Here is a 20,899-nt window from a genome sequence, read left to right as displayed (position 1 = left end):
TCGCCAGTTTATCACTGACCTTTGGTGTGGCGGACTTGTGTGGGTGTCTGAATTTTGGCAGATTCCGAGATGTGGGCCATAATAGCTGTGGCGGATTTCCGCAGCCGCGGCGGTATATTGGCGGTCTTCTGCACGGCGGTGAGCGGCTTTTACCGCCAATGTTGTAATGAGGGCCTTAGTCTGGTACCCAGAATAACTCCCGTACTCTGAAAAAATCTGAAAGAGTCTCAGCAGAGAATCTAGGGGTTTTGCCACATTGAGAAGTATATCATCTGCTTATAGGGAAACACGTTCTTCCTCCCTTCCCTCCCCTATCAGCCTGAACCCACCTAGCTTGGGGTGTGTATGGATCCTACTCGCTAGGGATTCTATGGTGAGGGCAAATAGCATGGTGAAAAAGGGACATCCCTGTCTGGTGCCTCTTGCGATAGGAAACTCGGATGAGAGGACCCCATTAACCCTGACTGCTGCCACCGGATTACAGTAGAGCAGCCGCACCCATTCCCGGTATCTGGGGCCCACCCTGAATCTCTCCAAAGTGCATTTTAGGAAGGGCCAATGCACTGCATCAAATGCTTTTCAGCATCTAGAGCCAAAGATATGTGAAAGTCCACGCAGCTAAGGATGGTATGTATCCAGTTATGTGTGCGCCTCAGATTATATCTTGTGGACCGTCCCGGCAAGAAGCCAGATGGGGTGATAACTCCCTGAAGACGTGCCGCTATTACTGTGGCCAGCACTTTCACCTCTACACTAAGGAGGGGAATCGGTATATAGGATGCACAGGACGTTCTAGGTCGGCCCTCCTTGTGAATGACCACTATTTGTAAGTATTCCCTTATGTGGTGTATATCCTGTACCTGGCGGGTTTGGTACAAGGCTTGATAATAGTCAGCAAAGGCCCCTGTAATTTCTGTATTCGAGGAAACCCAAACCCCCTCCTGGGTCTCCACCTCATCTACCCACCTTGCTTCCATTTCTTTCCTACCCAGCTAGGCCAGGAGTTTCCCTTCCTTATCTCCCGTTTCATAGAGCCTGTGTTGGGCAGTGCACAATCGAGCTTTACTTTCCGACTCTGCTGCTTCTCTATATTCTGCTCTAACTCCAAGCGACGAAGGGTGGGAGGAGCTGGAACCTGTGCCAGGGCCCGCTCCGTCTCTAGGAGTTGCTGCTCGTATTTTTCTAGCGTTTCAGATGCCTTTTTCCTCTTCTGTGCCACTAAGTTCCTCGCACTGTCCCGTATCACTGTCTTGTACGCCTCCTAGAGTACCACCGAGGACTCAACCGTCCCCAGATTTTCCCAGAAGTATAGTTCAGTGTCTACACGAAGCCCATGTGCCACCTCGTGGTTCTGCAAGTTCCAAGCCCGAGCTTCCATATTTGGGACTCCCATCTGGCTTCCCAGTCCGTACCATCAGAGGGGAATGGTCCAACAAACCCTGGGAAAAGTAGTTCGCCTGGCGGACAACCCACACTTCCCCCACGGAGGCAAAAATGTAATCCTGCCTAGAAAAAACTTTATGGGCCCCAGAAAAGTAGGAGTATTTCCTATCGGTAGTGTGGGCACGTCGCCAAAGATTAGTCAGTTCCAGTGTTGCCGCAAAGTGATACAGTAGAGTATCCGGGCCCGTTCCCCCAGACATCCCTGAGCGATCCAGCTCCATATCCATTACATGATTAAAATCAACTCCCACCACGTGGGTCGTGGAGTCCACTGCAAATAGTATCTCTACAAGCTTGACCAACACAGGAGCCTGGAGTCCGGGCCGGGCATAAACTCTGACAAACAGTACTTTCTGTCTACCTCAAAGCCCCATGACCCCCATGTACCTACCCGCTGGGTCTACCCAATGTTGTGAGATATGAAAGGGGGGGATTTACGGATTAAGATCGCCACTCCCCTGGAGCCAGAGGTGTAACCTGCGTGTGCCAATGTAACATAGGGCCCTCTACCCCGAAATTTACACCTAGTGCCCTTGAGATGTGTCTCCTGTAAAAACACAACATCTGGATGCATTCTCTTTATGTGCTGAGACACCAGACCGCGTTTAACCCCGTCCCCTAATCCGTTTAGATTCCATGATAGCACAGAAAAGGCCTGGTGATTTACTCGGGGGGGCCATAACACTTGTGGGAGTCATTGTATTCCCCCCCATTGTATTCGCGTTAAGCCGGGAGGGGAACTTCCCGCCCCTGACTTCCGGGCGTGTGAGCAGGACATATAGACGCCAGCCATTCATTAGATGAGAACTAACATGCATATGTGTCTGTGGTGTTTCCAGAGTCAACATAAACAGGCATAAAACAACCCCCAACAGAGCCAGCTACCACCTCTCCCCCACCCCACCTCCCACAGGCCCACATGAGTATTAACCCCCATACTACAACTCACCAGGAGTCGAGAGATCTGTAGCCCTCCTTCCCCACCCAAACTACAACTCATGGGTCGCCTCCACAAAGGAAGACTCTCTGACACAACCCTCAGCACAAGGAAAGTTGCGTAATGTTTAGATAGTGTTCCAGCACTACCTACTGCTCCTCGTCCTTGCACAGGATTGTGGAATCACGCTCAGCTCCTGCTCCTTCGACCCCAAGTTAATGCGTTGCCTCCACAGTCTGGATGCCCCCTTCTGCCCTGAGAACCGTTTCCTCAGTTTCTAGTCGATTGACGGCTGCCACCAACAGATGAGGAGACCCAGATATTGTCCCCAGGGGCTGTCACCCCTATGTCTGGAGCAGAGCCTTCCCTTCTGTCTCTCTTCCAGATAACCGGGGTCCGACTGTCCTCAGAGTTGGATGATGGCGCTTCACTCTTTGGCGATTGTTTCACTCTCCATGGCGTATCTCCATCTCCTCTCCGCCGCCTCTGGCGTCTTCTCCTGGGGCACGACCGGTCCCGCCATCCCGTGGCCCGGGAGTCCCCGGGTCCTCTGCCTGACTTGTGGCCACCTCTCCCAGACAGTTGAGGGCATACATACAGCCACTCCCATGCATCCTCTGGGGATTGAAAGAAAAACGTTTTCCCTTGGAAGATTACTTTCAGTTTGGCTGGAAAAAGGAGCATGTATTGCAGTTGGAGGCTACGGAGTATGGCCTTCACAGAGTCAAATGTGCGCCGCTGCCTCTGAAATTCCCTGGTGTAATCGGGAAAAGTTAAGATTTTGGAGTTCTCCCATCTTACGAACCTCCATCAGAATCATGTCTGTCCTGGAAATTTTGGGAATGGGCAATCATGGGCCTCGGAGTCACTCGGGGGGGGGGGTTCCCTCCCCAAAGCCCGATGGGCATGCTCAATCACAAAACAGGCCGAAAACTTCTCTGACGCAAGACTCGTCTCAGCCATGTTTCCATAAACTAGCCCGCATTGGTCCTCTCGGTTCCTTCAGGGAAAGCTACAAATCTTAGATTATTCCTGCGGGCCCAGTTTTCTGCATCTATGAGCTGCCACATAATATCCTTGTTGAGGACCCTAGTCTCGGCCATTTTCTTGCGGAGGTTCTGGACCGTATCCTCCAGGTCCAAAATTCACGTTTCACCCGAGGTGACATGTTCTGCAGCGTTCCAGAGATCTTCGTGCAAAACCCGCAGCTGCGCCCGCCGCACTCACCGCTTGCCTGTGCTCCGCGTGGCCTTCAGTGGGACCTTCGTCTCTCCCGGTCCCCTTTTTTTCTAGGTGGGACGATGTGGGTGGAAAGAAGAGCCAGGGGCACACTCAAGCCCTTGTTGCCTGGGAGGTCCGTCTGGCGTCTCCCAGGCCTCAATTGGCACCCTTTATCCAGCCCGCGTTCAGGGCATTGTAGGCAGCATCTCCACCTGGCTGTCCAACCTGAGCATCCAGTCACTAGGTGGTTCGGGGGGCCTCAGCATGGCTTCTCCCGCAGTCACAGCCTCCTCGGGGGTTCCCCCGCTCCTCCTCTCACTCTCTGTGGGCCCAGCTGGGAGGCAAGAGGATCTTTGGGCAGGATTATGTCGGGCCGAGACAGAGTTAGGTTAAGGTGCGTCAGTCCTCAGCACCATCTTCAAACTGGGCGACTGGGGTGAGTGTGTTAAGCAAATGCTTTACACATTGTACTTGAGGGTAAGCTTGACTGCTCTGTGCCAAGCTACCAGGGGGTGAGCACAGGTTATCTTTGGTGTGTAACTTAATTGCCCTAACTAGAGTGGTGGGTTCTGCCTGGCTTAGGTGTATATCCAGAAATAGAAACCCCTTTTTTAACACCCCTCTGAGCCTCTACTTAGAATACAAAATTCCCCATCAGCTGTATACACAAATAACCTTAAAAAAAGTAGAACCCTAACCACTGAAATAACAACCAAGAATAATTGGTGCATGTGGCACAGCTGAAGATTGGCAGCAGTACACCATACCCAAATAAACAAACCCCTCATATGTCTTGATCTGGATATTTGATTGCTCACTGAGATGACTTAACACCTACTCTTATGCCATTATAGATAACTTGCATGCTTAAGGATACTCAATTCTGTGTCTAGGTAGAGAGAACAACACCATGGGAGGAATAGCAGTAGTTTTTCAACACTCCTTTAATTGAATGCAGTCTACTCCGGCATCTCCACCCAACTCCTCGAAAGACTCCAGGCAATACAGAACGTGGCAGCTCGACTCATCCTGGACCCCCCCAAACATGCTCACCTCAGAGACCTCCACTTGCTCCCCGTCCAGAAGAGATGCTAGTTTAAGATCCTAACACATGATTACAAGGCTTTACATGACCAAGGACCAGCCTACATCAACCACTGACTAAATGTCCTTCAACCTGCCAGACACCTGCGCTCCTTCTCACTTACACCGCCCCGAATCTGTCGCAGCCTTGGGTTTCTTCTCCCACATCGCATCTAAGGCCTGTAATGTCCTGTCCCTCCACCTCCATACAGCACCCTCCCTAGCGGACTTCAGGAAGAAACTCAAGACCTGGCACTTGGATACCCCAGCCCCCGGAAATCCCCAAAGGTGATAATGCTGCGCTTTGCAACTGCAATGATTGATTGATTGTTTGAATACTCAAAGTAAACTCACTTTTCAACTTTTCCAGTGTTTGGTAGTCGAAATTAGATGTAGCAACACAATCCTAATATAATGCAGCATTAGCCACCAAAGCTTTGGTGACCTTATCCCTCCAGGTTGTAACAAATGCTGTTTCCAGTTCAGGATTTTCATTTGACAGCCTAATGCTTTCTGAGTGTCTTCATTTGCTTCTATTGAACTAACTAGACTAACACATCTGAATACAATGATTTGTTAATGATGGAAATAGTGTCCATAATGACCTGGTGTGAGGTTGTTACCCTAGTTGCAGCTCTAGACAAAATATTGGCTTCCAGGAAGAAACAAGCATTGACAATGCCTCTAAGTCTGGCTTTAAAGTAATGGTGTATAGTAATGTAGCGCACTACAAGTAACTAGCATGGGAATAGTATGTATTTGTGTGGAAGAAAAGAACTGTATAATACTATTTGGTGTAGACTCTACCTCAGACATAATCATTGTCAAAGACATTAAGATTGCCATAACAAAAAACATATTAGTTGAATGGCCAGAGCATCTACATAACCCCTTTGAAATTCCTTTCTTTCACTAGAGGGCAACCAAAAAATTATCACATGAAGTGCAAAAAATGAAGGGCCTAAATTAGATTTGGTGGACGGGTTACTCGGTGACAATGGTGACATATATCCCATCTGCCGAAATAGTGGGATTTATATTTCCGCGGACTGGATATCCGTCACCAGTGTGACAGAGTAACCCATCTGTAGAAATTTAAATCAGGCCCTAAGATTCTAAAATGTATGCCAGAACATAGCCCACAACCTGATCACTCACTCTCTGAATAGGGATATAAATAGTTTAACAAAAAAACTACAACATTGCATCAGCAACCTGTGATGAAAGAGAATAATTTGCACTCTAAAGAGAGAAAGTAAAATATTCAACAGGGTGGGTCTATCTAGAAGCCAGAAAAAGGGGTGAGCAGTGAGAAACTGGAGGCAAAAACTGCTGATTCCCAATGTATACACTCTCAAATCTGCCAGGCAAGCATACAAAAATACCTAAGCCCAAAGACTCCTCTTCCCAACGAGAATTGGATGATCCTGGGCAGGAAGAAATCTGTGGTGTGCCAATACACATGAAAGACACTGAAAGCTTGGGTCCAGGTTTAAGGAACAGCACGCATTGTCCCCTGGTGAACATCCCAGAAACCAGCCTTAACTGCACTGGAATCTGGAATCCCCATCTGGTGAAGCCAGAACAAATATTCCCCAAGGAACACACATATTAAAGCCCATAACAAACCTATCCCTTGAAACAAAAAAAATATACCTTTAACACAAAACAAAATCATTAATATACCTGGGCATACCAGTTTGTCTTTTGGGTCTTTCCATTGCCAATTTTGTAACTTTAGTGGAATAGTCACCAGCGAGCAATCCCTTTCCAACATTTGAAGTTTGAGCCCCCCCCCCCAGAAAGACTCTACATTCCTTGCAGATACCCATCAGAAAACCATCCCCATTCCTGTTAACAGTACAATTTGTGAAATTTCCCATCTCGGTATGGCTGTTACTGTTGCTACCTTCTCCCAACCACCAATCCAAAGCTGCAGCAGTTTTACCAGCTCCTCCTTTGGGGAATTGATTAAAAGGCAGATTGGCTTTCAATAATTGATTCAGCAACGAAACTGTACACTCCCATTTAACCAAAACTGTATTCCTTTTTTGCCCTACCATTTTCCACCAAAATGGCATGCTTAGGCATCTTTACAACACGTGCGGTTGGGTACACTTTTGATTTACTCTTCCTTGTCCCCAAAGGCATTTTGATCCTCACCATGTACCCAACCTGAAAACAAACATCTTTCACCCTTTTCAGTTAATCGGGCCTAAATTTGCTTTTAGTTAGTGCCAACTCCTTTCCATGCCATTCTTCATTCATGTCAACCACACCATTATCCACTTGAGCGCTTAGTCACATATTATTAAAAGAATGATTACCTTTCAGAAACACAAACGGGGCAACACCTGTATTAAAGTGAGGAGTGTTATGATAACTTAACCTCTTACCTACCTTCTCACAAGCATCCAGACCTGAAGACAAAGCCAATTGGATAGTATCGTTCATCATTCCATTCCATTGTGAGCTATACAAAGCTATAGAAAAATGCTTTATGCTATGCAAAACCAAAAATATTTTCATGCAGCTTGATTTGAATTGGACTCCATTGTCAGATACTAAAAGCTTGGCAAACCCCCCCACCCCCTCCAAAACAAGGTTTTTTAAAAGTCTGCCATGCCTTTATTATTAGGTTCCCTCAGGAATTTGCACTTGACCCACTCTGAATGATAGTTGAGCACAACAGCTGCATACCTTACGTTTTCCTACAGGTTGCTCTACGGTCCAATTAAATCTATTCCCAATTTCTTCTAAGGCTTCTTTGGAAACTCCACTGGTGATAACTGGTGATATATCTCTGCCCAAGTGCACTAACCAAAATAGATTATGTATATTTCAACCTCAGTATCCATTCCTTGCCACCAATTGTATTTACAAAGCCTTGTTTTAGTCCCTGTCATACCTGCATGCCCCATAAGGGTCAACCATATCAGACATGATTTTAAGACTGCTGGGGGAATCAAACAGTTCCCTCTCAACACCATATTCCCTTCAATAGTCAACTCTTATTTTATCTTTGAGCAATTGTTCAAATCACCCTCCAAATGACCTACTCTGCCAAACTCTAACAATGTAATGCTAGATGTAATGGAATGCTTCAATGTTGCCAAATAGACATCCTGTTCAGAACAATTTCACCATTCTTTGGATGACACCAGACCTTCTGAAATGACTTCCATAAAGCATACCCACCCCACTTTACATCATCAGCCTGGTGGAGGTTGAAGGGCACCTGGAGAGAAAATCTGTTCTAACATTCTTTCTACCTGGTATGTGCTTTACCTGAAAGTTACATTTGTATTTTTTTTTTTACAGTAATCTAACCTTTCTGGCGCTAGCCCTGTTGAAACTCTTCCGACTAAGCAAGTAAGCAAGTAGTCTATGATCTGTCACTAAGGAAAATTTCCTACCCCACAAATACATGGCAAAGTGATTAGTTGCCCACACACGCCGGCACCTCTTTCTCAATCGTACTGTAACATTTTTCTGACTGAGAGAGAAACCTTGACATGAATGCAGTAGTGTACTCTTTTCCCCCTTCAAAATGACTTAGAACAGCTCCCACACCCACAGCGCTGACATCAGCTATCACTATGAAAAGGACATCATCTCTAAAGGATGGCGAGCCGGAGCATTTAGAATCACATTTTTCAAAATTTTGAATTACAGATTCCTCTCATTTTCCCACTTAAATGTGACTAGAGTTCTAAATAACATCCTCAAACACTCGATTTGTAGTGCTAAATTGTATACAAAATGGGAGTATAATCACATAACCCCAGGAAAGATTGCAATTGATCCTTATCCTTGAGAGGAGCACAATCCTTTGTGGCCTCCAACTAACCTAACCTCTATTTCACACCATCTTCTGAAATGTGATGCCCCAGATATTCCACTTCTCTTGCTAGAAATTGACATTTGCTCTTCTTGACGGTAAAGCCTCTGTCTAGTAAAACACGCTAAACTTTTTCCAGAGCTAGCACATTTTCCTGTTCAGACTCATTACATATAAGAATATCATTCTGACAGGGAAGTACACCATGTCATCAAGCAAATTGTCCATCAGCCCCTGGAAGACTGACGTTGCTGAAGCCAGTCCACATGGTATGCGTAGTAACCTAAATGCTCCAAACAGTGTTTTAAAGGTGATAGGGCATTTGGAGTTCTCATTGAGTCCCACATAGTGGTAGACTGATCTCAGATCTAATATCAAACACTTTTGCCTTGCCTAACTGTGCCAACATTTTCTGAATCTTTGGGAGACAAAAACAGTTTACTATGAAGTTCTTATTCAAGGACCTACGTTCCACACACAACCTCAAATCCCCTTCCTCTTCTTCGCTACCACTATAGGGAAGTTCGACTGTGAGGCATCAGCAGGTTCTTTGACCCCTTCCGCACATAACAAGTCTAAGTGTTCCTGCAGCTCCTTCCTGATGCTCATATGTACGTTCCTAACTTTATGTTTTCATCTTTTAGAAATTATCCTGTGTTCAAAGTATTTTACAGTGCCAGGTTTATCTTCAAACAAAGCCTTCTGTGATCCAATAACATACTTCTTCTGAGAATGACTCATGTCAGTCAAATAAATGGGCCATGCTATACCTAGCCTGAGCAGCATCCCAAACTCCACTTGACCTCTTCACCCTATTATGTTGTAATATCTCTTGACTACATAGACCTTAGTGAAAATATCTCTATCATTGTATGTGACCTTCTCCTGAGAGTAACCCAGTGTGCCAATTGAGAAACCTCCAAAAACATCTCCTTAAAGTACAAATCATCAGTAACAAAGGTTACAGGTGGCCCAGAATCTACAGTGACCTCACCTTGGATATCACCCATGTTTACAGTGCATTATTGGATTGTTACCTTTACTGCTAACTATGGACGAAACCATCTTAATAGATAGCACTACTCTGCTCACAGTGCTTACATCCTTTTCATCCTCTGAACCAGAAGTTGGAATTTGTTCACTAACTAACACACCGTTTTGAAAAGCTTTGCATACTGTTCTGCAGCGGGCATATTTTAAGCAACTTTTCCCAAAAGCAGGACAAACTTTGGCATCAGCTAAGTGAGCCTTAGAGCCGCAACTACAACACATATTAATGGTAGGGGCACCGCCTTTATCCATTTTCCTCTGTCCAACAAATGACAAAACATCAGATTTGGTGTTAGGTAAAATAGCATTCACTTTTTCAACTTCAGTAATGTGCATCGATTTTCCTAATTCATTGGAAGCCATGATGGATCTTTCAATGCTCCTAGCAATTTCGAGTTTCACCAAGGCTAGGGTTTCTGCAGCATTATATCTTCTCTTGTATTCTCCTATTACAACAGTTGACTTCTATTTGGTCACGTAAATAAATACTAGATTTCCATCAAAGTCACAGGTGAAAGTCGAAAATCCTGAGTTCCCCAAGAAACCAATCAATAGGTTCATGTTCCAATTGATGGTGGGTGAAGAACCTGTGTCATTTCACTATAATGCTAGTGTTGCCCTTAAAATAATTCAGAAGTCTATTCACTGATTCCAAATACACATCCATCTCGCCAGCCCCTTGCGGAGGAAATGTCGGAAGGTGATCAAACATCCTCTTACCTTGTGCACCTAAGCTATTTACAGGATGGCTTGTTTCCAAATAGGGTCAAACTTAATTGCATCAGTTGCAATTAAATAGCCCTCAAACATTTTAAACTATTACCTCCATTTAATTTTCTACACTCCAGGTTCTGTAAGAAGGGAGACAAGAAGATATACAGACTGCATGCTGTACAGAATGGCAGGTAACAAAAAAACTGTAAGCAAATAAATGGTAAAAGGTTATCCACTGCACAGTACTGGTTCAAAGAATAGGGGCAACTATTGCATAAACCAGTGAGAATGAGCTAGAGCCTCAGACCAATGAGCAGGCACTGAGAGCCCTGAAAAAGGTGTGAACTTCACTGATGTCTGCAGGAGCCATCGGAAATGCCAAAGGCTGATCCCTGTAGCTGTGACCGAACACACAGGGGCATATTTATACTTTTTGACGCAAAACTGCGCTTATGCAGTTTTGCGCCCAAAAAATTAGCGCCGGCTAACGCCATTCTGAAGCGCCATGCGGGCGCCGTATTTATTGAATGGCGTTAGCCGAACGGCGCTGCCTGGTGTGCGTGAAAAAAAACGACGTACACCAGGCAGCGCCGGCGTAGGGAAAAATGGCGTTTGGGCGTCCAAAAATGGGGCAAGTCAGGGTGAGGCAAAAAAATCGTCTTAACCCGATTTGCGCAATTTTTTTTGGGCGCCCAGACGCCATTAACATGACTCCTGTCTTAGCAAAGACAGGAGTCATGCCCCCTTGCCCAATGGCCATGCCCAGGGGACTTATGTCCCCTGGGCATGGTCATTGGGCATAGTGGCATGTAGGGGGGCACAAATCAGGCCCCCCTATGCCACAATTTTTTTTTAAAAAAAATACTTAGCACAACTTACCTTTTCTTCCCTGGGATGGGTCCCTCCATCCTTGGGTGTCCTCCTGGGGTGGGCAAGGGTGGCAGGGGGTGTCCCTGGGGGCAGGGGAGGGCACCTCTGGGCTCATTCTGAGCCCACAGGTCCCTTAACGCCTGCCCTGACCCAGGCGTTAAAAAGAGGCGCAAATGCGTTTATTTTTGCCCCGCCCACTCCCGGGCGTCATTTTTGCCCAGGAGTATAAATACCACGCACATGCCTGGGAGTCATTTTTTAAGACGGGAACGCCTACCTTGCATCTCATTAATGCAAGTAAGGTGTTCACGCCAAAAAATGACGCAAACTCCATGAACTTTGGCGCTAGACGCGTCTAACGCCAAAGTATAAATATGGAGTTAGTTTTGCGTCGAATTTGCGTCGAAAAAAACGACGCAAATTCGGCGCAAACTGAGTATAAATATGGCCCACAGAATGTAGACAACCACAGGTGCGGCGGCATATAGTAGGATCATAAAATATTTGTTCGACAACATGAGCATGTGTGCGCCCCGAACACGAGCACAATCCTTGACAACTGTGCAGCAGCATTTTCTTGAGGTTGTTAGAATGCAGTACGTCAGTGGGTCACTAATCAGGTACATGGCGGGTTCAGTTGAATTTAAACCAAAATAATGTAGCCCTAAATTTTAAAACACTGAGAATAAGTACTGCCACATAGACAGCCACATAGACAGTAGTAAATCATGGATCCAATGCAATCCTAGGGGATGTTATTGTAGTCACTCCAGCTGCCGGCGTGGATTAGAGTCAGTAAATGTGCTGTTCATAGAATGAAAATGAGTTTCTCCTCATCTCCAACTCATGTGGTGTGCCAACACACAAGAAAGACACAGAATGCTAAGGCCCAAGGAAGGTTTATTCCATGTTTAAAGAATAGCATACAATGTACCTTGGCAAACATTCTAGAAACCAGTGTTAAATGCACTGGAATTTGGATCCCATCAAGCGATGCCAGAACAAAGATTCCACAAGGAGCACACATATTGAAGAGACCATACATATTCGTTATAACAGTCCTATTCATATTAACAGTCCATAACACAATCATCTCTCAAAACGGAGCAATGGTTTTTATAAAGCCTGTACACTGGCAAATACATCTCAAATACAATTGGTCAAGAAGGGATCAAGCCCAGAGAACATAGGTACAAGACATTATTATAAATCTTTCAAAGAAGTCAAAAAATCTGAATGGGCAAAAGCTAATTGGAACAAACTGCTTGCTGCTGAAAGATATAAGGATCAACAAACCGTCTGGAAAACAATAGCTTCAGGCAAAATAACAAAACCTACTTCCTAAAGCCATGTACAACTGAGAATTAGTGGTACTCACATTTCTCAGAGTTGTATTCTCTGACAGTGCTGCCAACTGGAACACCTGTTTCCCGATGTAATCCTACTGGATCCCACAACCTAAGCCATTTCTCACTAAAAGAGGTGCTGGTAGCCATAAAGAAGCAAAATTCTGGAAAGACCTCAGGCCTCGATTGGATCCCAGCAAACCGCTACAAATCAGGCACCATCTTATGGGGCCTTTACATTATCCTCATCAGCAGTGCAATTCTACAGGGAGCCTCCATCTCCACCTCATGGATGGGAGCCAACATTGTGCCTATTTTTAAGAAAGGCATACACAAGACCCTACCAACTACCACACCAGTATCTTGCTTTAAAACATTCAGAAATTATTTTCAGGTGTACTGCTCGCAAAGGACTGAAAGCTAGGCTGAGGAGAACAAAACCCTTTCCACCTGCCAGGCTGGCTTTCAAATGGGCCCAACAGATCCATCATTCAGGCACTATCTCTTAGTGACCAAGTTCGTGGTTCTGAAAAAGCAACCACTATATGTGCTTTTTGTTGATCTCCGCTGTGCCCTTGACAATACACCCTAGATTTTTTGTGGGCTTATCTATGTGATATTGGTATTCCATCTAGAAACGTAACACTACTGTCTAACCTGCATGAAGGGAATGTCACAAAAATGTGTTGGGCACTTCTGGTGAAACCACTAGACTGTTTCCAGTGCTAAGGAGTGGGGTCTGACAGGGTTGATTTCTATCTCAGATATTATTTTCACTTTCTATTAACAGAGTGGCTAAACATGTTAAATCCTGAATTTGCAAAGGTCCAGCGTTGGGTGGGATGAAGGTGGCAGCACTTCTGTTTGTGATTGCTGACAACACCCTCTTGGTCTCAAAACCCCCTGCTGGTTTCCAGAACATATTAAGTTGTTTTAGAGAATTTTGTTCTTCCAAGGGTCTTTTAATCAAAACTGAAAAAACTATGTTAATGTTGCTCTGCCACACAAAGGCATCAAGAACAACTTCATTTTAAACTCTTCCCCTCTTAACCAGGTCTCCTATTTTACCTGGGCATAAACTTTTCACAAGATGTGAGGTGGCGGCACCATCTGATTTACTTAAGAAACCTAATGGCCCAGCGCACTGGGAGCACTCTCTGTGTTGCCACGTAACACAGGTGCCGTTGGATCCATCCAGCCTTGGAGGTGTGCAAAGCAGAAGGTCAAAGTGCAGCCCTGCATGGTGAGGAATTGTAGGGTTTCTCCAGTCAGGCTCTGATCTATGATTCCTTTAACAGCTTTTGAAATGGCGTCCAGCACACCAAGTTTGACTTTTTACTCTTTATATAAGCTTACATCCAGTATGTGATATTATATTGTATTTATATGTTTTTGATGGGCTTTGTCCCAAAATAAATTATTTTTTTATGAGAACTGGAAGAAGAAAATAACATACCCAGAGGACCCTTCAAAACAGTATACAATATTACTTGAGCTCCCCATCTGCCCACCTCACAAATTTGCCAATTTTTTCCTGGACCCAAAAGAAAAGAAACACAATCCTACTGATATAGGACTATACCCAAAACTGTGAATTAAAACAGAAACATCTGACCTAATGGGACTCCTTAAAATTCATATCAACTTTATCTCATGATCAAAGCCCTAGTCAAGCCTCTTTAAAAAAAATATATGGCAATGCAATTCTCTGTAATGGATCAAACTCATAAACCGCTGACTAGATCAAGGAATATTCCCTAACTGCTTACAAAAGACCCATGAATGAGGCCCTTAATAGACACCAAAGATCTCAGTAACTTCAGACCAGGAGCTGAGCTACCATTTTAAGGCAAAACATTGTAGGATGTGGTCATGAAACAACTAAGAAACCACAATAAAAACAAGTATTTGCAATGCAACGGGTCTCGCATTTCTCAGAGTTAGAGCTATTAGCAGTTGTAACGTCCTTTCTGAACTTTTCTTGCCTCATTAAATGTAAACAAATTGAGCGTGATTGCGCTGCTAAAAAATGGAAATAGACACACAAACGGAAATAACAGTTCACCCGTAGTGAAACCTATCGGCAAAAGTGCAATTATCTACGTAACCGGCAAAAGTGCGATTAACTATGTAACAGGGTCGATGTCATGCAAAGCGCTCGACTTCTGCCAAGTGAGATCGCGCTGCGAAAAAAGAGAAAAAGTAGTCCATAAACCGGACAGAAAACAGCGAGCCTCGTATGTTTTCAGTACTTGGTCGCTGCGCTCGAGGAGGGCTAACCACTGGAAAAGGCATGCAGGCATGATGCATGCATGCCTTCTACTAATGAAAGCAAGCATATTTTAAAAGGCAAGCCCACGAACCAATGAAAAACACTGACGTGACATGGGCGGGGCTCCAAGCCCACGAACCAATGAAAAACTCTGACATGACATGGGCAAGGCTCCGAGCCCTTTTCTAACTACTGCAGCGTCTTGCAAGCGATACGCAAGCTACGCAGGCTCGACCCTAATAACTACTAACTAGGCTCAAACTAGTAGACTTCAGAGAAGGGTGATGCATCTATACTGGCACCCTATCTGTGATTATGCTCAAACAATCATAGAGAAAGAAGACTCCTGCCTTGGAGTTGTTCTTTACCTCATAGCAGCCTCATCCAAGGAGGACTAAGATACCCTCCAAAATAGACTAGAAAACATGGAGATGGAGGGCCGTTTTCTTAAATGATATTACTTGGAAAACAGATCCTAAATAGTCACAATCAGAAATCTTTCCTCTGAACCACCATTATCTCCTCATGATGTACCAAGTGGCTCTATGTTAGCCTCTACAATATTTAACCTATATGTTGAACAACTCAAAGAAAAAAATAGAGACATTTGCCTAAACATACATGGATATGATGATGATCTTCTACTCTATCCTAGTATTAGCCATGAACGAGATGCTGCTAACTTAAAGGCCTTGAAATAACCAGACCTGGCTAGCCATATACTTTCTAATGCTCAATCCTGACAAAACTGAATTTCTTCTCCAAACTATTGGCACGTGCCCACAAACTCAAACCTTTTAGGTAAAATGCCAACAATATTAAGTAAAGCCAAGTCCTTTGGTCTTGTACTTGACAACTGCCTCTCTGTAATAGATAACATTAACAACATCACACAGTATGCTCAGTGACTTGACTACAGCACAACATTGATAACCTGAAATACTTGATCTCCGGACAACTTCTGAAAATGATAATGCAATATTTAGTTAACTCCAGACTGGGCTATGGTACAGCCTTAATAACTGCTCTCCCTAAATCAAAATGACTGCTCCTGAAGATTGCATTCAACTGACAGTCTTGAGATTTCTAAATTGGTTCATTTTGGAGAAATGCTGCATACTCAGTATGTCCGGCATAACTTGTAACCTTGTACTTATGAACATTCCAAGTTATTTATCGCAACAACTGCATTTTGTAGAGGAAAACAGAAACTCCACAAGGAATGGCTGGTATTTAAAATCCCAACATTTAGAAGGCAAAAACTCTAATCCAATCATTCTCTGTTAGCAGCGCCCATGATCTGTAGTAACATTCCTACACACCAGACTAGTGAGGAATAAATGCTCTCCTGTTCGAACGCTACAAATAGCCTTGTGTCCATCCATTCCCCGGTCATGCGATTCCCAGCTGGAGTCTGCATAGCTCAATACTTCCCTTCGTTCTAATATGCTTTCATTTTTCTACATGAGAACCTACTATCCAGTATTTAACAGGTATATATGTTTATGAAAGGTTTTTGCTGCACTTCCTTTCAGTCCATTTTCTGGAACAAATAGTATCTGTACTATTATTGTCTAAATCAGCGCTACAGTTTGCCTCTGTTTTTACATATGTTTATTCCAACGTTGCTTTTTCTCTGTAGACTCAACTCTACTTCACTGTTAAGCGCCTTGACATCAACCTGATGTGTGGTCTGCACTGTAGAGAATTTCAGATAAATAAGTACATGGCCATTCGCCTTAATCCACCCCTTCCTGTGATTTAACCAATGAGTTCCACCTTTGAGAACTCCCTTACACTTCACTGCTCCAGACACCATCACTAGTTACACTGTCACCTTACCTTTGCTTCCTTGAACCTACTTCCTTGAACTCTTTGATTCACAACTCTCCTTGTCACTCTAGTCATTCCATCCACTCCTGGCTCACAGTGAGGGCACAGCTGAATGAAGAATCACACACTCAGGATGTGAGCTGGTCCATGGTGTGTGTGATGTCAGCGCTCGGAATGTTCCATCTCCTGTGATTCCAGCAGTGACAGTTGGCCCAGACAGTGAAAACCTGGAGGATAAGAAAGCTACACACCGGATTCCTGTGTAGCCTGAAAGTACACCTAACCCCATTCAACGAAGAAAGCAAGGCAACTTTGAAGGTTGCTGCTTAATGGACTTTTCATCTTAAATTGACTCAGTGCCCCCCCCCCCCCCCCATAGCTACTTACTATCGTGGTCACCTCTCAGAAAAAAAGACCTCGAAATCTGCGTTGGTGTCAGCCCAATCTGTTGGGATTTCCCAGTGAGAAGGGTAGGCAGGTGGCTGAGATCAGAAACCTCAGAGGGAGATCCAAGAGTAACTGCAGCAAGGAGACCAGGGAAGAAGATGGATTTAGGCTGTGACGTGGTAGCTTTCCCTTCACCACAATCACCTGGGGGTGTTATTCTAGGGAAAGTGATAAGCTGGTTGTGGTTCTGCAAAGAACAAGACTTATCCAAGGTTCCTGCGTTTACTCCTGTGAAGGAGGTTTCCGTTGTCTGAGTCTGTTTGGTGCAGTCTCAGATAGTGGAGCTCTTCATGGCATTCAGCTCAGCTGTGGGTGGAGAATAGAAGCTCCTGTCCGGCAGGAGCTGGACTTAGGAAGTTACTAAAGGTGTTCCCTGATGTGGAACAGGAAACGTCTGGCAACAGGTGCTTTGGCAGAATTAAATCGGCATTTTAAGACTTGGTAATTGTGCTTTGGAAATAAAAGAAGATTCACTAACTTGCATCCAATAATAAGAATAAGCACGGATGCTGGTCGTAAACTGTCCAAGAGTTACAGCTTAGTTACAGCTGTGGGTAAAGTGGGCGCGGTTAACAGATTACTCGGTGCCATCGGGCACACCAAGTTTTAGTTCTGAATTTTCCTTTCTATCAAATCGTTTTTTGTTAGCCTAATTGGTTTTAATGAGGTGAACCTGGAACACAACATTCATAGCGCAATAAATTGTTAGAGGAGAACTCAACATTTGAAAAAAGGTGTTCCTGATAATACTTCGTTATTTGATTCTCTTAGCTGTAGGTGCACTTTCTCACTGAGTAACTGGTCCTATGTACTTAGGGATGCAGTAGATCCTGTAGATGAAGAAACTGTTGTGGTACTTCTGCGGTCCAGATTCAGGGGCATATTTATACTCCGTTTGCGCCGAATTAGCGTCGTTTTTTTCTACGCAAATTCGACGCTAAACTAACGCCAACTAACGCCATATTTATACTATGGCGTTAGACGCTTCGGGCGCCAAAGTGCCCGGAGAGTGCGTCATTTTTTAGCGTGAACCCCTTCCTTGCGTTAATGATATGCAAGGGAGGCGTTCCCGTCTTAAAAAATGACTCCCAGGCCTTTACGTGGTATTTATACTCCCGGGCAAAAATGACGCCCGGGAGTGGGCGTGGCCAAAAACGGCGCTTTTGCGCCGCTTTTTAACGCCTGGGTCAGGCATGGCGTTAAGGGACAAGTGGGCTCAAAATGAGCCCAGAGTGCCCTCCCCTGCCCCCAGGGACCCCCCCTGCCACCCTTGCCCACCCCAGGAGGACACCCAAGGACGGAGGGACCCATCCCATGGACATTAAGGTAAGTTCAGGTAAGTATTTTTTTTTTATTTTTTTGTGGCATAGGGGGGCCTGATTTGTGCCCCCCTACATGCCACTATGCCCAATGACCATGCCCAGGGGACAGAAGTCCCCTGGGCATGGCCATAGGGCAAGGGGGCATGACTCCTATCTTTACAATGATAGGAGTCATGTTGATGGGGGATGGGCGTCGAAAAAAAATGGCGCAAGTCGGGTTACGACGATTTTTTCGACGTAACCTGACTTGCCCCATTTTAAGACGCCCATACGCCATTTTCCCCCTACGCCGGCGCTGCCTGGTCTACGTGGTTTTTTTCCACGCACACCAGGCAGCGCCGGTCCGCTTGCGCCGGCTAACGCCATTCCATAAATACGGCGCCCGCATGGCGCTTCAGAATGGCGTTAGACGGCGCAAAATCTTTTGACGCTAAACTGCGTTAGCGCAGTTTAGCGTCAAAAAGTATAAATATGGGCCTCAACCTTTTTTCTTCAAAATGACCTGATGTTGATTTCCAAATGACACATTATGGAGCGAAAAAAAAAGAAGGACTACGTTTTCTGTTACTGAGGTTTAATAAACCCGCCTCGTTTTAGAGACTGAAGCCACTCTTTCATGCCAAGGAGTTATGTGACTAGCCATTACAGACGCACGGTTGAGGAGACAGCGAGGTCTTTGAAGTCGAGATCCAGCATATTGTCACCGTACCTGGCGAAACGTCTGAAGGGAAGAGAGATCGCCAGCTCTCCCCTCCTTCTTGTGAACTGTCAGCTGTTGGGTTTCCAGAACTACCGCAGTGAAAAGGAAAAGTGGAATCGGTAAACAGCTGGAGAAAATTACGTTTGTAGTGTTCCAGCTATGGCTATGTTAGCAGTAACAAACATTTTTGTTTATTAAGATTTTTTTCCTTTTGCTAGAAATTCTGCAGCTTATAATTTTAGTTTTGTCATATATAAAAACATGTATGTCCTGATCTGTTAAGCAGAACAGAAATGTTAGTGTTCATATTTAAGAGTTGGTGTGGCTGTGTTGGGTCATGCTGAGATGGGCAAGTAAATTTTGTCCTTGTGCCTGGGATCCTTTGCTGATGAAAAAGTACCAGATTCTGTGGGAGCGCCAAAGCATAAGAGTCTCTTGTGTGTTAGAGTAGTAGGTGTAATGGTGTGCACGATGCAATGTGTTTACGTGGTTACTAATTTGATTGGGTATGCAAGATACCCAGCGGGCTTCTTTACTTTTGTATGTATATGCAAGATACCCTAGAGTGTGGCGTCTAAAAACATAGTTCAACTCAGTGGGTGGTAAAGGACATGCTGAGTTAAACAATTCACGCAAATACACTAAAGCATTTACAAGACTTTATCGTCTCAAGAGCGAAGGCCACAACTGCGCTGCTCGCATCACTGGTATTCTCTAGACCAAAGCCGTTCCACAGAGCACCAACGATGAAAGCACCAAACATGATGCCAACATTAAAAGAATACCTTCTGTGACTCGGGCAAAGGCACGAGACACAACATTGCAAAATACAAATGGTAAATAACAACATAACATAATCTTTACCCTTACAAAAACAAACAAGTTAAAAATAAAATTAGGTAAAATTACAACTACTAAGCATATAGGTCAAATGCAAACAAAACTAAGAACTACCAAGTTAAGCATATGAATAAAATGCATTCAAGCGTAGTACATTCCTTGCCATAAAAAGCAATACCAACAATGAATCACTTCAAATAGAAGACTAAGAACCTGTCAATTAAAGATACACTGCAGCATAATAAGTAATAACACAAATTCATCAGTTCATATAGTATTCTTAGAACTTGACAGGTAACATTACATTACGACTAGACCTGCCTGACACTCTCTGTCCAGTACCATCCTCCGGGTGAATAACACAGCTGGAAGGATTAGTAGTTTTATCCAAAGATATTGAGGAAGATTTACAATCTGAAATATACCTGAAAATTAATCAGTCATTGCTAATAAAACTGGACTTGCATTTGTATTAGGTATTGCATTACCTCTGCAGAATAACTCAGAAGATGCGAATGACCCCTTACATCAGGAGTCTCCCACCAACAGTTCACACATTGATCACCAGAAGAATTAATAGCAATCCCTCTTAGATTCACAATTTTCTTAGCCTGTTCTGGAGATACTTTAACAATACTTCTCCTGCTTCACCACCCCCTCCCTTCCAACAGGACGACACCTTAGGAAATTTCAGAAATTCTGACTGGCAGGGTAAGTTTTGATTCCCCCTTTTTGACTCTGTTGTGTTTCTAATGATAACCCAATCACCAATGCTCAAATTGATCTCTTTAGTTCTGTGTTTCTTGTCAAAATATTCTACAACAGCGTTCTATTTATTTTTTACAAACCTTTTCACATTCAGATTTTCAACTTCAACACCAGAACTCATTTTGAGATCTCTTACCCATTTTGTATAAAACACACTTCTGGGTAATCTTTTGCGTAGCTGTTTAAATGGTGATTACCATGTATTACTATGT

The sequence above is a fragment of the Pleurodeles waltl genome, chromosome 4_2, assembly GCF_031143425.1.
Source record: "Pleurodeles waltl isolate 20211129_DDA chromosome 4_2, aPleWal1.hap1.20221129, whole genome shotgun sequence".
NCBI lineage: Eukaryota > Metazoa > Chordata > Amphibia > Caudata > Salamandridae > Pleurodeles > Pleurodeles waltl.
The sequence above is the reverse complement of the archived record's forward strand: the minus strand, read 5'-3'. Positions refer to the sequence as shown.